A 12,286-nucleotide genomic window follows, 5' to 3' on the forward strand; every position below is an offset into this window, starting at 1 on the left:
ACTTTAACCCATATAGTATTGTTAAAATTATTCTTCAGTGGATGGATGCAAATATGTAATTTAAAGGAACACAGTCAGCCTTATATTTTTACAGTGATGAATACTGATATAATAATAAGACCGACCGTGTTCCTTTGAATTACATATTTTTACATGGTCAGTTGGTGATGAGGCTTGAAATACTATCAATAGGATGCAGAGATTCAAAATGTATGGATCCAAACTAATTATAATTCCAGGCTACCATGACCTAGAAAATTACAATCACTGTTACATTTTTGTATATACTAACTTACTTACTTACTTACTTACTTACTTATTTTTATTTATTTATTTATTTATTTATTTATTTATTTATTTATTTATTTATTTTAGAGAGACAGAATGAGCAGGGGAGGGGCAGAAGGAGAAAGAGAATCCCAAGCAGGCTCCGTGCTCAGTGCAGAGCCTGACACAGGGCTCATCAACCCTAGGATCATGACCTGAGCTGAAATCAAGTGGCAAGATGCTCAACTGACTGAGCGACCCAGGCACCCTGAGGATATAATGTTTATTATAATTGTTCATTTGTTTTTAATAAAAGCCCTCTGAGTAAAACTTTTGATAGATTATAACTGAAGGTAAAAATTAACTTAGATGTATCTGTGTAATTCAGAAGAGGAGGAACCATTTAACTGGAAAATTTTGTGATGATTTGAATTCTGTTATGTAGTTAAAACTGGGAAAGAAAATAAGAGAAAAAGAGAAACAAGAATGAGAAACAGCTAGTCACCAGGGAAAAGGAGTATATTTGACAAACCCATTGGGGTTGATGGCATGGTTGGGTCTTTCCATTTACCAGTGTAAAAGTACAGCAGAATTAATAGTGGTATTTCCTGGTCATTTTGACTGGTTATTGGCAGCTAAGCTGATACCACTCAGACTTAGTTTGATTTTTTTTTGAAAGATAAAGTTGGAGAGAGGACAATTGAATTCTTGAATTACTTGTCATTTCTAATATTACAGTGATTTCCTGAAATTACCAATAGAAAAGAAACTTCCCACCTTGCCTTTTTTCCCTTTCTTTACTAATGTGCTCTCTTAGGATCGTCTTTGTTTAGAATTTCAATACTTCAATACTCATAGATTGAGTGAGAAGAGGGCAAAATCTGCATGAAAATTATGAAAATGCCTAAATTCCCAGAGAGTAGTGAGGGGAAATTTTGACTACACTCTTATAATGACTGATCAGGGATGCATATCAAAACCAAATTTATACAGATTTTGTAGGCTATTTGTTATTGCTAAAGTTTGTTATTGCTAAAGCTCAGGTTTCAATATTCAGATGTGGAGAAAAGGGTAGAAACATATTTTTTTTTAATTTTTTTTATTTTTTTTTATTTTTGGGACAGAGAGAGACAGAGCATGAACGGGGGAGGGGCAGAGAGAGAGGGAGACACAGAATCGGAAACAGGCTCCAGGCTCTGAGCCATCAGCCCAGAGCCCGACGCGGGGCTCGAACTCACGGATTGCGAGATCGTGACCTGGCTGAAGTCGGACGCTTAACCGACTGCGCCACCCAGGCGCCCCAGAAACATATTTATAAGTACTTAAAATTAGGCTCCTAAATGCAAAATCAGAAAAAACATATTTTGTGTTGCCTATTCAAAGCATTTTTTCTGTTTTCTCGGTTGACTTTCAACAATACCATGTGGTAGGTATCATTATTCCTAAGACACATAGAGATATGTGATTTCAGTTCACTGATGATGGACTTGTACTAGAATTAATTTCCATTGATTCTTAGTCTCATGTTCTATTTATAGGATGCTGATTATTGTCTCAAAGCCCAGTTAATGAAGAAACATACTGATCACAATATAACCATCAAATTAAAGTCATTTGGTGTGTGTTCCCAGTTAATTGAAAAAGTATAAACACATAGGTCAATGCAAGAATACAGAGTCCAGAAATAGACTCACATGTACATGGTCAATTGATTTCAACAAAGATGCAAACGTGATTCAATGAAGAAATAATAGTCTTTTCATGAAATGAAAGTAAGGGAACATTGGGTATTAAAAGTGACTCCCAGAAAGGTGCCTAGGTGGCTCAGTGGGTAAGCATAGGACTCTTGATTTTGGCTCAGGTCATGGTCTCATGGTTCGTGGGATCATGCCCCACCCTGACAGTGCATAGCCTGCTTGGGATTCTGAATTTCTTCTCTCTCAGCCCCTCCCCCTGCTCACATGTTCTCTCTCTCTCTCTCTCTCTCTCTCTCTCTCTCAAGATAAATAAACATTAAAATAAACATATAAATAAGCAAACAAATAAATAAAAGTGACTCCCACAATTTACAGCAAGAATAGTGGCTACTTCTAAGGGGAAGATTAGATAATGCATTTGGGAAGGGGGAAAAGGGGAAGGGGGATGCAGGAGCTTCAGAGATAATCATATTGTATTCTTCAGCTAGGTGATAGGACACAACTTTTATTACTCCTTATATTAAGTCCTACATATATGTTGTATATATTTCCAGAATACATGACCAAATTTCATTAAGAAATATGAATAAAAGTTTAATTTTCTAAGAATACTAAAGACTTTTACCACTGTCAAAATCAGTCAGTCCAACTTTATTAAATAGTTTTTGTCTAGAGCTGTAGTAATATTGGGGATTTGGGAAAACTTGGCTTTGCTATAACAAAAAGCAGGTATTTTTATATTCTGATTTTCCTTTTAATTTTTCTGGTGTTGACATCAAATTTTAACATGATATTAACTCTGTGTTTTAGGAATCTGCAGAACAAGGACAGAAGCAGATGTGGTTGATTTGGAGGTTTTCAGTAAGACAACTAAAATAATTTAACAAACTGATAGTAAATATGAGAGGAGAGCCCTCATTGATTAAGGCCAGGCAGTATGAGTTGAGAAAATAATGAGAGCTCAGGTGGTGGTAGGAGTAGAAACTCAGATAGGAGGCCTACCACATGAAGGTGAAGGGGGCTGGTATAATGGGAAGGGCAAAGACTGAACTTGAATGAGAAGAAGTAATCATGCATATTGCTGGGGCATGAAGGACAAACCCTTCTGGTTGTGTTTCTTTCTGTGACAAGTTTCCAAGGGGAATAAATATTAGTTTTCCATTTTGCTTTTAAAAAATGATAATTTCCAATTTGACTTTGTCTTCTCGTTGTAACATTTGACATCTGCTTTGTTAACATTATTACTTGTGGCTGAAATACAAGCTGTTGAATTTAGAATGTAAGAGAATGGTTGGTTCCTGATTATTCCTGAGATTAGAGTTTTCTCTGGCCCTAATAATTTAGATACATCTATATGTCTACAAATCTATATCTATATATCTGTATATAGTGTAAAATCTTAAAGGATATCCTCTGCAATACCACAATATTCAATTCTTAAAAATTTTTTTAATATTTTATTTATTCTTAGAGAGAGAGAGAGAGAGCATGCACGAGTGGGGGAGGGGCAGAGTAAGAGAGGGACAGAGAATCTGAAGCAGACTCCAGGCTCTGAGCTGTCAACAGAGAGCCCAGCACGGGGCTTGAACTCACGAGCTATGAGATCATGACTTGAGCCGAAGTCAGATGCCCAACTGACTGAGCCACCCAGGTGCCCCATCAGTTCTTTTTTTTTTTTTTTATGTTTATTTATTTTTGACAGAGAGAGAGAGAGAGAGAGAGAGAAAGAGCGCGCAAATGGGGGAGGGGCAGAGAGAGAAGGAGACACAGAATCCGAAGCAGGCTCCAGGCTCCAAGCCATCAGCACAGAGCCCTCTGTGGGCTTGAACCCATGAAGCATGAGATCATGACCTGAACCAAAGTTGGATGCTTAACCAACTGAGCCAACCAGGTACCCCTACAATATTCAATTCTGATGCTAATAGCCACCTGGAGTTAGCATAAATCTCCTAGGTTAAAGGCACAGTCACCAACAGACTGCCATCACTTCAGACTCTGATTGCAAGTTTTGGGGTCCCAGAACACCTACACTTCCGACTAACTGGATTCAAATATGGGGATTTTCCCACTAGACCCCTCAGATTCAATAAATAGCTGGAAGCTGGAACAATTCATAGAATTCAGGAAAGCAGTGTACTAATGCTTACAATTTAATTATATAGGATACAAATTAGGACCTGCCAAATGAAAAGACACATAAGTTGAAGTCTGTGAGGGTTCCACACACAGTGCTTTCATGCTTTCTGCCCTTGGAATCAAGACATATCACCCTCCTAGCACAAGCTCCTCAGAGCTCCTGTGTCCAGAGTTTTTATTGGGGTTGCATTACCTAGCCATGATTGATTATATCATTGGCCACACAGTTGAACTCAGTCTCTAGCTCTCCTGCCTTGCCCAGAGGTTGGGCTAATACTGAGTGGCTCAAAGCCAACCCCAACCCTGTGGTCATGTAGTTGGCCTTTCCTGCTTTGCCAGTCCCCACCCTGAGTCATCTCTTTAACATAAGCTCTGTAGGGGCCCACAATGAGTCACCTCATTAGTGCAAATTATCATGGCCCACTCATGAATAACAAGATGTTCTTATTACTGGGGAATACTCAAGGGTATAGATGTTCTGTCCGAGAAACCAGGTACAAAGACCAGTCAAGTTTTGTGTTATGCAACACTCTGGATCCAGAAGGCTAAATGGTATTCAGGGATTTTGTTTTCTGTCTGGCATTGTCTCTGAAAAGCAGTATCTAATTTGTCTTCTCTATTTTGTCTGTTATCAGTTTCTCAGCACAGGTAAAACTAAGAACCAAGTGATAAAACCAAAAGCATTACATTCTGCTCTCACCAAAGTTTTGAAGCTTCTATCAAGAGAACTATATTTGCAACTTCTGCCTTTCCTTTGAGCCATTAAGGCATAGATTGTGAATTGGTGACTAGCAGGTCTTAGCAGATGTTTTATTTGGTGCACACTTTTTAAGAAGAATTTGAATTACATGCCAATGGTTTAAGAAACTGAAGAGTTCGCATTAATGTGACCTTTCTGACTTGTCTTAAACTCAAAAACATTACTGGGCCTGTGTTTCTATTTAGCAGTACTTGGCTGAAGTGAAATGGTGGCCACCCCCTTTAAAAGATCATTTAGATTCTCTATAGCTTATCACAGTTCTTACCCACCTGCATCACCCTAAACTTATCCCACAACTTGATCTTTAAAGAATATGAATTAAGAAGAAAAATAAGCCCATATATAACGTATCAGCCTTTGGTTGGAGCCCCTTATTTTTATGTCATCTCAGTTAATTCTGGATATAATTCTGTGAGGTAAGAATTATAACTCCCACTTTATAGTTGAACAAAATGAAACTAGGTAAGTGGATTTCTGAAATAAATTTCCTCAGGCTTCATAATACATGGAAGAACTAGAACCCATATCACAATGTTTATTGGCTATAGTTCTGCTAACATGGCCCCATGCCTCTTTTTCTTTTTTCTTTTCTTTACTCTTTTCTTTTCTTTTCTTTTCTTGTTTCATTCCTTTTTTCTCTTTCTTCTTCTTATTTATTTATTTATTTATTTATTTATTTATTTATTTATTTATTTTTAAGAAAGTGTGTGTGAACGGGAGTGGTAGGAGAGAGAGAGGGAGAGAGATACAGACAGAGAGAGATTCTAAATAGTCTCTACTCTGAGTGCAGAGCCTGACACGGGGCTCTATCCCAGGACTCTGGGATCATGAACTGAGCCAAAATCAAGAGTTGGACACTCAACTAACTGAGCCACCAAGCGCCCCATCCCAGCTCATTCTTAAAGGCAAGTTCTAAGCCTTACTCTTCTTTATATCCCCATATACATTAGCACAATGCCTATAAATGTAGTGCGTTTTCCATAAATGAGTGTTGATTTCAATTGGATTTGTTTGGGCAGAATTGAAATATTTGGCAACAAACTGAATGTTAGCCATAAGGAAAAAGAAAATGTCAAAGAGTACCATGGGAATTTGAGGTTTGTGACTGGAAAGATAGTGATACCCTTTGGAGGAATTGAAAACAGAGTAAAGAACAAATTTGAGAGACAAAATGGCTAATGTATTTTGAATGATTTCTGTGTGTCAGGCACTGTCCTCTTGTCTTTACATACATTACCTTATTTAGACATCATCATCTCTTATCAAAGGAACTACTCTTTTCTGCATTTTACAGAGAAGAAAACAGGCTCAGGGTTTTTAAGTAATTTACTCATTGTTTCATAGCTAGCAAAGTGGTGGAACTAGGATTTCAACCTAGGATTATGTGGCATTGGAGTTCATATTGGGGGACATATTTATTAGGTTTAAAGCACTAGCAAGATGCCTTTATGACAATGTCTAGCATAAAGTTGGTAATATAGGACTTATGCTCAGGCAATACGTTGGGGCAGAATTACACATCTGAAAGTAATCTGCAGAGTTGTCATTGTGATGGATTTATTCACCTTTATCCAGAGAAGGAGTAAGGAAGACAAGAAATCCAAAGCCAGAAAATTGAGCATGTGTTTACTGAATAAGAAGAGTAAAGATCCTTTTTATCTTTGGAGAATAAGAATAATTTTGCATGTATTATTAAAAATAATTCTTATGAGGCAAGTTCATTTTCATGTTGTTGAAACACTAGCTAGCAGTATATATTTAATTTCATTTAAGATAGGGGAAATTATGGGGCACCTGGGTGGCTCAGTTGGTTGGGCGTCCAACTTCAGCTCAGGTCATGATCTCACAGTTTGTGAGTTCGAGCCCTGTGTCGGGCTCTGTGCTGACAGCTCAGAGCCTGGAGCCTGCTTCGGATTCTGTGTCTCCTCCTCTCTCTGCCCCTCCCCTGCTCATGCTCTGTCTCTGTCTCTGTCTCTGTCTCTCTCCTCTCAATAATGAATAAACTTAAAAAAATTTTTTTTAAATGATAGGGAAAATATTATTCATTGTTCCAATTTTGTAATAAAATTACACAATTAATTTTATTTTGTTAAGTATACTTGTTAGAGTTAATATTATAAAAGAAAAATGGGGCACCTGGGTGGCTCAGTCAGTTAAGTGTCTGGCTTCAGCTCAGGTCATGATCTCGCTGTTCCTGAGTTCGAACTCTGCATTGGCTCTGTGCTGATAGCTTGGAGTCTGGAACTTGTTTTGGATTCTGTGTCTCCCTCTCTCTCTCTCTGCCCTTCCCCTGCTCTTTCTCTCTCTCTTTCTCTCTCAAAAATAAATAAACATTTAAAAAATTTTAAAAATATATTATTAAAGAAATAGTTTCTAAAATTGAAATATTTGATATATAACATGTAAATTTAATGTGTACAACATGTTGACTTGATTTATATATTGTTTATATATTTATATATTGATTTATATGTTGTTATATGATTACCATTGTAACAATAATTAGCGCTGTGGTAGGATCCCCTCCTTAAGGGAAAAACAGACAAACAAACAAGCAAAAAACCTCAAGGCAACCTGGCTGTACATTGTACATGACAACATCCCTCACGACCTTGTAACATGAGACCACTTAATCAAACTTCATGTTTATGTGTTACCATATATGAGAGACAAAAAAGTCAAAAATATATAAAAAACAATGCCATGTCACGTTTGGGGTTCAGTTCTTTGGGTACGAACCCAACTGAGCCCTGCCGGCAAGAATAAAGTTGCTTCCTAGAAGGAAAAGCCTCAGTGTCATGACTCTGTGCAAAACTCCTGCTACAGCACCTCTATCACATCACATATTTATCATTTCTTGTTAGTAGTTAGAATAATTAAGATCTAGTCTCTTAGCAAGTTTGATTATAATACAGTGTTATTGTCTGTATCCACTATACTGTGCATTAGATCTCTATTTATTTGCTACTTGTTGCAAGTTTGTACCCTTAAACATCTGTCCTCCCCACCCCCCATCCCCTGGTAACCACCATTTTACTCTTTGTTTTCACAAGTTTAGATTTTTTATTTTTTTTATTTTATTTTATTTTTTTTTTAACGTTTATTTATTTTGGGGACAGAGAGAGACAGAACATGAACGGGGGAGGGGCAGAAAGAGAGGGAGACACAGAATCGGAAACAGGCTCCAGGCTCTGAGCCATCAGCCCAGAGCCTGACGCGGGGCTCGAACTCACAGACCGCGAGATCGTGACCTGGCTGAAGTCGGACGCTTAACCGACTGCGCCACCCAGGCGCCCCGAGTTTAGATTTTTTAGATTCCACATATAAGTGATATCAGAGTACTTATGTTTAAGAAAAAAAAAGACTTCATGGGGCACCTGGGTGTCTCAGTCAGTTAAGCATCCACCTCGGGCTCAGGTCATGATCTTGGGGTTCATGAGTTTGAGCCCCACGTCAGGCTCTGTGCTGATGGTTCGGAGACTGGACTCTGTGTCTCTGAACTGTTTTAGGTTCTGTGTCTCCCTCTTTCTCTGCCCCTCCCCCACTTGTGCGCTCACTCTCCAAAAAATAAATAAACATTAAAAAAAATTTTTTTAATAAAAAGAAAGAATACTCAGGATTAACCAGTCCTCTTTGCTATTTCAAGAAGTGACTGATCCAGGGTAAAATTCTCAATTAAAGGTATTTTTCTCTCTCAAATAAGGATTTTCTGATGTTTTTATTAATGGTGAACTAGAGTTCAGTGGCCTATCAGAGTTGATATTGTTATGCATATCCTAGGTAACTTATATAGCCTCCCACACATATCCCTATTGTGTTCTTTTTCCCTTTACAGATAGGATGTGTTCATGTGTTAGTGTCCTCTAGGAGATTGCAAATTGTGTAATGACAAGGAACTAGTTTTGTTACTTCTGTGTTCCTAGTGGCTAGCACAGTGTGTGGATATGGTATGTGTTCAGAAACACTATTTTCCTTTATACTACATTCCTAGAGACATCATTTAAAAAGAGATCTTTCCAAAGCAAATTCTGTCTATTTATGCCTTTGTCAGACATCTGTAGCTGCTTTTATGCAGCGTTTAAATAAGTAGGGAGTGATGGAATGTGAAACTTGGAAAAGTAATAACTGGCTGAATATAATCTTTACAAAACGTCTAGAGTAAGCATCCCAAAGAATTCTAGTTCTGGAAATGTAAATAGTTGTACACCTCAGATTTCCTCTTGTAGAAATGGCTGTCATTCTGTGCGATGTGCTCTCATACTACACCTGTCATATAAACAATATGCTTCCAAAGAGTGTCCTAAAAGAATGCCAGGGCTAGTACTATGTCTCACTTGCTCAGTGTTCTATCCCTAGTGCCTGGTACAGTTGGCTGTAAAGAAGTGTGCCTTGATTAATTGGATAAATTGTGCACTTGGTTATTTTAGTGCCTGAGATGTACATGTGGTCCGGGGAGAAGTCAGATACACAGGCCTGACAGCACAATTAGTGGAAGTAGTATGCAGTTGATTTCCAGTAGAGGAATGGATCCATAGTCCCAACTCTCTTTAAACAGTCACTAAATGGGGCGCCTGGTGGGTCAGTTGGTTAAGTATCCGACTTCGCTTCAGCTCAGGTCATGATCTCTCAGTTTGTGAGTTTAAGCCTTGCGTGGGGCTCTGTGCTGACAGCTTGGAGCTCGGAGCCTGGAGCCTGCTTCAGATTCTGTGTCTCCCTCTCTCTCTACCCCTTCCCTGCTGGCACTCTCTCTGTCTATATTAAATTGATGTTCACTTATTTTTGAACCCAGTCTGAATCCATTGACTCATTTTTATAGATATACTTAATTTTACGGCTTTTGTGCTTCCTACTTTTTTATTTTATTTTATTTTATTTTTTCAATGTTTATTTTTGGGACAGAGAGAGACAGAGCATGAACGGGGGAGGGGCAGAGAGGGGGAGACACAGAATCAGAAACAGGCTCCAGGCTCTGAGCCATCAGCCCAGAGCCTGACGCCAGGCTCGAACTCACGGACCGTGAGATCGTGACCTGGCTGAAGTCGGACGCTTAAATGACTGCGCCACCCAGGCGCCCCTGTGCTTCCTACTTTTGTTATTCCTGCCTATGGTCTTTCCTGTCACTCAAAGGATCCTCTTTAACATTTCTTCTTTTTAGGGCTGGTTTAGTGTCCGTGAATTCCATTACCTTTTGTCTGGGAAGCTCTATCTCTTCTTTTATGAATGATAGCCTTGCTGGATAGAATGTTCTTGGTTACAAGTTTTTTTCTTTCAGCTCTTTGAATATGTCATGCCACCCCCTACTGGCTTCCAGTTTCCATTGAAAAATCAGCTGATAACTTAAGGGGTTTCCCTTTTATATAACTGTTTCATTTTCCTCTGGCTGCTTTTAAAATGTTCTATCCCTACTTTTTGCCATTTTAATTACTTGGTGTAATTTTTGTTACTATTTTTTTCTCTCTCCTGTTCAGCTTGAGTACTTTCCATTACTTTGTCCTCCAGGACTGATCCATTCTTCTGCTTCCTCTAGTTTACTAATCATTCTATTTAGTGTATTTTTAATTTCATTTATTGAGTTGTTCATCTCTGATTGGTCCTTTTTTTATGCTTTCTGTCCCTGTGAGACCTCACGGTCTCTCGGAGGGCCTCCATTCTTTTCTCCAGTCCAGCGAACATCTTTATGACCATTACTTTAAATTCTCCATCAGGCATATTATTTACCTCTGTTTGGTTTAGCTCTCTTGTTGTGATTTTGTCCTTTTCTTTCATTTTGGACACATTCCTCTGTCTCCTCGATTTGTGTACCTCTCTGCGTCTGTTTCTGTGTGTTAGCAAAGTCACCTATCTCTTCTGCTCTTGAAAGTAGAACAGGTCCTATAGTAACCTGCATTGCAATGTCCCCTGTTCACCAAAACCTTTTTCTTCAGGGGTGTCTCATGTGTGTTGTGTGTGTCCTACTGTTGTGGCTGAGCTGCATTTGCCTTCAGTCCAGTCATCTGCAGTGGCTTTTTTTGACTCTTGCGGGCAAGGTTTGGTTACTATATTGTTGGTAGGCCAGTCTGGGGCTGACTTGAGTTGAGTCAGACTAGGCATTTGCCAGAGCTGAGGTAGCACCGAACTGCAGGGCACTTTCTCTCTATTGTCCCCTTAAAAGCTTTCATTGGTGGGCAGGACCTGAAGTTAGACCACGTGTCTTCCCCCAGCTCACTGCTGACTAGGGCTGCAGTTGGCCTGGGTTTTGTGATTATCTTCCCCTCTCCCCAGGGCAGGAGTCACTGCCTGCATACTTCCAGCCTTATGGCACCACCTTGGATGGACTTCTACATCAGGCATGTTGGAGGGCAAAGGTCCATAGGAAAACGCAAGGAAGGGGGTGGTGGCATAGTGCCAGCAAGGTCCTTGCAGGTCTGGTGTGGGAGGGGACTTGCAGCCACTTGAGAAAACTGCTAAGGCCAGCTGGGTTGGAGGGTCAGATCTGCAGAAGCTCATGGGGCAAGGTACACTATTAGCAAGCTCCACTCTGGTTCCCACAGGTTTCTGTGTATTTAGGCTGAGGAGTGAGGGAGGGAAACGATGCCCACCAGCTCCTTTGTTCTTGGATAGGTTTTCCAAATATCCCTGCCCCTCCAGCACACACTCTGAGATTAGTAAATAAAACTCCTTCCTGTATACCTCTTGCATTTTTCAAACTGCCACTTCTGTGCTGTATCTCAGTGGTGCTGTTTGTTGTGCTGTCTCTTCAAGTGTGACGACACAGTTTCCTATGTACTTCAGGCTCTCCCAGAGCAGAGTCTGCTGATTTTTGAAGTTCCAGATGCTAAGCACCACTGATTATAGGAACTTGTAAAGCCACGCCCCTCTGGTTTTCAGAGGCAAATGTTATGGGATTCATTTTCTCAGTGGCAGTCTCTTGTGCTTGGGATGCGTAGCTCTCTCCCCTCTCTATGCCCCTTGTGTCCCTCCTGCCCCCGGACAGTCCTGGATTTGTTTGACTCCCTGTAGCATCTCTGCTTTCCTGTCCTCCTCTGTGTGGTCTCTTGTCTACATTTAGCTGTAGAGAGTCTGTTCTGCTGTCTGCAAGTTGTTTTCTGGGTTATTTACACCAATGTGGGTGTTATCTTGTTATGTCCATCCAGGACCCTTATACTGCGCCATCTTCCCTGGAAGTTCTGTATTTTAACTCTTAATGGTTACTGCTGAATCACTTTCCAAAAGGTTGTAATAATTCACACCTCTCCCAGCAATGCATAAGGTTGCTCCATTCCTACATCTTTACCAACCCTAAATGTTATCATTCTTTAATTTTTCTTATCCTGGAGTTTAATAAAGGATACCCTGTTGTTGCTCTGTTCTGCATTTCCTTGTTCACTGGTGAGGTTGGCTCTGTTGTCGTGTGTCTTTTATGCATTTGGATTTCCTCTTAACTGTC

At 39.6% G+C, this 12,286-nt stretch overlaps 1 protein-coding gene and 1 pseudogene across 3 annotated transcripts in view; one reads left to right on the forward strand and one right to left on the reverse strand.

Moving 5' to 3' along the window:
• Window positions 1-10,626, reverse strand: part of LOC125162041 (mitochondrial import inner membrane translocase subunit Tim8 B-like) — a 67,964-nt pseudogene extending 57,338 nt beyond the window's left edge.
• COMMD1 (copper metabolism domain containing 1) overlaps window positions 1-12,286 on the forward strand; it is a 221,354-nt gene that overhangs the window by 146,128 nt on the left and 62,940 nt on the right. The gene's annotated exons all lie outside the window — the stretch shown is intronic.

The sequence above is a fragment of the Prionailurus viverrinus genome, chromosome A3, assembly GCF_022837055.1.
Source record: "Prionailurus viverrinus isolate Anna chromosome A3, UM_Priviv_1.0, whole genome shotgun sequence".
NCBI lineage: Eukaryota > Metazoa > Chordata > Mammalia > Carnivora > Felidae > Prionailurus > Prionailurus viverrinus.